The sequence below is a fragment of the Ciconia boyciana genome, chromosome 5 (genome assembly GCF_034638445.1).
Source record: "Ciconia boyciana chromosome 5, ASM3463844v1, whole genome shotgun sequence".
In the NCBI taxonomy this organism is placed as follows: domain Eukaryota; kingdom Metazoa; phylum Chordata; class Aves; order Ciconiiformes; family Ciconiidae; genus Ciconia; species Ciconia boyciana.
Genome location: NC_132938.1, coordinates 40,365,263 through 40,370,347, shown reverse-complemented (window position 1 = coordinate 40,370,347; position 5,085 = coordinate 40,365,263). Strand labels below are relative to the sequence as shown.

The following is a 5,085-nucleotide window of genomic DNA, read 5'->3' as shown; positions in this document are numbered from 1 at the left end:
AATATACAATATCAAAGTTCATAATTAAGACTGCTCATTTCATCAGTCAGCTTCATGTTTGCACAGCAGTGGGAGTAATTATAACACTACTCATTCTTTCAGGTTGGCTTGAACACTTGACCTTATAAGCATACTCCTTCTTTTCCCCCTCCTAAGATGCAAAGCCAAACCATTTGATTTTAACAAAACAGAGCTGTCAGTTTGACATTTCAAAGCACATTTAACTGCTTTCTTTCATTAAAAAGATAGTTTATCTTAAAAATATAAATTTACAGGCTATTTCTACTAATTTTTACCATGAAAATATTAAAGAAATGTTTCTGCTTGCTTGACCTTTTCTTCAGTTCATCAGTTGAACTGTATTTGTTCCAGCCTCCACAGTACACAGAAATCCCCAAATTCCTGCAAATGCCAGGATGCCTCAAGGGCACCATTGCCTTGATATTCCTCTTACATCATGCCAGCATTCACTGACTCACACGGGGCCAAAGAATGTGAAATTCAAAAGGAGAATTACAATTGTTTTCAACAGTAGTCATGTGTGGGCAGATATTCAGCAAAACTAACCGCACCTGGAAAGGGTAAAACAAATGGAAGAGGATCTCACCTCCCTTTTGTCGTCCCAGAATTAAGGTTCTAGTCTAAAGCCAAATGTCTGGTTGTCCATTACAGTCAATAAAGAGTGACAGGGCCCTTTCAAAGGAGAACCCATTCTCCATTTCTTTGGCACTTACTTTAGGACATGCACTAAAATATGTTCTCTCTCTGTTGATAGGGGGACACTATATGATAACTTTGATTCCCTAAAGTTACAGAAGAGAAGTCTCATGCTGAGAACCTACCCTAAAGTTACAGAAGAGAAGTCTCATGCTGAGAACCTACATTGGAAAATCTTTCCCTGGGGAGCCCCAATGCCGTAAGAGGATGTCCAAGAAATATATGAGGAAAGGGGGCCAGGAATTTAAGTGAGGTAAATAATTAAATCAATGAAATTAGTCTCCAACTTGGCACTTTCGCTATCAAAATGGAGCAAAGGTAATAGCAGCATACTGATAAAGTAAGAGGAGTGTTTGTTGACTGACTGACTTCATGCTTTCCTTTTAGATTTATGTCTTGCTCATTCTTTTTAGCTCTTTATTGAACAAAAATTGAAAGGTATGATAGATCTCAATGTTTAGACATGTCAGTAGGTTTTACTGGAGAATTATCACATTAGTGAATGAAAAAAAAAATCACATTGCAATTGGCTGAAGTCAGTCTAAAAAGTTATAAAGTGAAGCTAACGTCATGTTAAAAGATGGTTAATTTCCATCAGATCCACTGGTAGTTGTTATCTCAATTAAAGTTTTGCAATTTTTTTAAACATTTGTAATACTCACAAACTGTATTTGAAACAGCCTGTTGTAACAGAGCTATTTTTGCTAATTCTGAGAAACTCAGAAACTAATTCTGAGCACTTTCCATAATCAGTCACTATAGAGACTGAGAATAAAGTATTATTTACAGCAGTAAAAGAAACATTTTTTTTTAATTACTTCTCATTATAGAGAGGTTTTCCTCTCCATAGGACACAGTCAAAAATGAATTTATCTAGACAAAAATTACATCAAGAGAGCAAAATTACGTTGACTGTCAAATACACTATGTAGCACAAAGTCCTCTTCCATCTCTGTCATCTGTAATACACTGTGACTCCTTGAGTTGGTATAAAAAGTTACAGAGCCAGTCTAACTGTATGATATCTTTCCTAGCAGTACAATATTGACACTCTACTAACAATCAGAATATGCTCAGTAATCAGAAATTAAAATTATTACTGCCCTTTTTCTGAATTATCCGTAGTTGGAGCTCTTATAGTCAGGGACAATATCCATACAGAGGTTCAAGTCATGCACAGAAGAGCTAGATACTCAAAAGTTTGGGTTTTTTCCCTATCTGTATCTGCAGTAATCTTATTTTTCTCCAAATTTCCTATTTTCTGATGTTACCTTACTTTAGTCTGTTTTACAGACTAGTATGCAGTTAAAGGCAATCTCCCAAAGCCCATGAGCTCAGCTACATGGGAAGAGAAGAAACAACAGAAGAGAGACAGGATTTTTTTCCTTGGATCTGGACATTAGGTAAGTGCAGTTCTTTCTTTGCTTCACTACTGGGAGAGTTCTGTACAATTGTTCATGAAGGAGAAGGCAGAGTCAAGTCCTAGAGCTACTGAGATAATTTTATAGAGCCAGGTTTTTATGCATTCTTTCTGTACATCAAGCTGAGGGGGGGTGGCGGGGGGGAGAAACCCAAAGTCTAGTATGTGCTAGTATAGCAAATGAATATCTAGAATGAATACTTTGACATCATTTTGCCTAACAAAGCTGCCAGCAGCAGGCAGTGCTGCCATAGATGCTTTGCCACAGCATTGTGTAGGTCTGATCTAGGAATTTGATGCTCAGATGTCCATTTTAGATCCTTAATGCTCTCATCTTTGCCATGGATTGATTTCTACCCAAGTTTTCCACCAAAGACATTTGGACTGTCAAAATCAAGGAGAATAGAAATAGCATATTGCTAGATGATCTGAAATTCTGACTGAATTCTAGGATACAGTCTTGCTGTTATGAAATATGCCATAAAGAGTGCTAGGTGGTCTACAAAGTGAGAAAGTAGGCTACTGATTAAATGAAGGCAATTGCGTTTTAGACACAAGCAGAGTTGGAAAAAGCTTAAAAAGTTGAGGTGCAGCAAAAAACAGATAAAGAATAGATTCCAGGTCAGAAAAGAAAGAAACCCTATTTTTCATTTGATCAGTATGAAATCTTTTTAAAGAAACACTAACTGGAGTAATTACTTTATTACTACTAGAGTAATAATTTGATCTTAAAAAGTCTAATTTTCAAATTCTGAGATTATTTTCTCAGGGCTTAGTAGTTCCTCACAAGGAAGTTCATGCTGTAGACTTCTACGAGTGTAAATATACCTAGAAGAGTCTTCAAAACCTCATGATGGGGCCTCGTGGGGCTTTTTTCAGGGGTGAGGGGTGGGGGGGGTGTTTTTTGTGGTGGTTGGGTTTTTTCTCCCCTCCAAAGACTACATATCAAAAGGTTCTCATTTTACACCCTTAACCCCAAAAACCCCAGACAACACCTTCCTCTGCTTTTTTGCTGCCAATCTTGTAAACTCTGAAAACTAAAAACCACTTTGGCTCTTTCTAGTTAAAGATCCTCTCTTATAAAAGACCACTGTGTGAGAGAAACTTGCTAACAATTTTGGTGATGTGATTAATGTGTTATACATAGATCCAGCTGACTCTCTTATGGCTCCTTTAGTATTTCAGGAATAATGCATTGAAAATATTCTGGTTAGCAAAGTGAGCAGATACTGCTCAATAAATAAAGGTTACAGTTTTATCAAGGAAGAAGAAACCATATTTATAGGTTCTTTTATTTGCCATAAGAGAGAGCATGCCATTTTTCTTTCCTTTTTCTTGCACTGCAACTACAAGCCTTTACAACATGTATTATTGATAATCACAACTTTGTGAGGATTTTCGTCTAACATGGTAAACTGCCTTGCTGGACTCTGTATGATAATAAGGATCTTGATTTTTTTTTTTTTTTTGAGTGAATTGAGAGAGATTTCTATAGAACTACTATGTTTTATAGAGTATGTTAATTCCTGAAATTGATATGTGTATCACATAATATACACAAAACATATCCTAAGCCTGCCAGGTAAAGAAGTGGGCAGAAGGGTGTTTTACAAGTCTGATTTTATTATAGGTAAAAATACATTTAACAAAATCTCATACAAAGCCTCTAAAATGATATTATGGATGAGCAACATAGCTAATATTAAGTATTAAAATCTAACACAATTTTTTTTCCCCTCTTTCAGACAAGATTTAGAATATTGTTCTGTCCCCAACAAAAAGGAGAAAAGGAAAAAAAAGCATCTGAGGGGAAAAAAAAGATACAACCACCCAACTGGGAGTTGCTAACCTATTGCTCATTGAAATCACCACAGTACTGCTTGAGGAGGTGAGAAACAGGAAGCATTTTACCTGCAATTATAAAGTCTCCTAAGTTGGACATATAGATACTTGAGACAAAGTGCATTCCTGTTATGTCTATCTCATCGCAAAGGAACTCCTTCGATTCAAAAACATATCTCTGATCATCACTGATCCTGGTCCAGCGAGGACCAGTGAGGATCATGGCTGATTATATGTGCAGGTCAGCTTTTTGAAGACTATTGTGGAATGGTGTTTTCAATAAGAGTCTCAGAATTTCACAAACTAGTGGAAAAGCATGCAGAGTTTCCTTACTCACATAGTGCTATGGTAGTGCTTACACTCTGCATGTATTATGGGATGTTTTTTCAGCAAACCAGATGTGAATACTCCCCACAAGTTGACCCCTTCCTTCTGTTGGAACAAAATTTATAGTTATAATTTAAACATCACTGCTTTTCCTTTATGTATCTCACAAGAATGAAATCAATGGAAACAAGACAACTGTGTTCCAGGTATTCTTTCATTTATAGCTAAATATCAATTATTTTATATAAGCGCTCTGATTTTCAGAAGCATCAGGTTTTATGAGAGCTACTAAGTTTAGTTTCTCTGAATACAACACTTGGTTTCTCTAACATTTGAGACTCAGCTTAGAAAATTCTTCCCAATACCTCTATATACATTCTCATTGCAAACAGTAAATGTCTACCTGTGGATGAGGAGATTCTATACTTATTCACCCTTTCTTGTGCAATAAATGCAAACTACTGAACTGAATTAATAGCAGGGTAGAAAGAGAGCACCAGCTGAGATACAACTTCCACATGAGAGATCTATTCTTTGGAGACACTGTACTTTTAATCTCTATTTAGAACATTGATTGTCTCTTACAAAATTATGAACAGATAATTCCACTGAAATTTTTTTCTCCTGAATTTAGCTGGTCTGCCACACAATAGATTTCACAGATGTGGTAGTATTTTTTTTTTTAAATGATACCATGTATGTGGCCTTCATCATTACATAATTAAGTAAAAAGTAGCACGTAGCCTTCTTTTTGCATTCACTACAGAGGTTTATGCTTG

The 5,085-nt window shown here is 36.1% G+C and overlaps 1 long non-coding RNA gene across 1 annotated transcript; it reads left to right on the top strand.

Moving 5' to 3' along the window:
- The first annotated feature begins 782 nt into the window (after nucleotides 1-782).
- On the top strand, nucleotides 783-4,551 carry LOC140652433 (uncharacterized). Its single transcript, XR_012042788.1, has 3 exons — nucleotides 783-970; nucleotides 1,999-2,120; nucleotides 3,883-4,551. It is a non-coding gene; the product is annotated as an uncharacterized lncRNA (long non-coding RNA).
- Nucleotides 4,552-5,085: the final 534 nt, after the last annotated feature.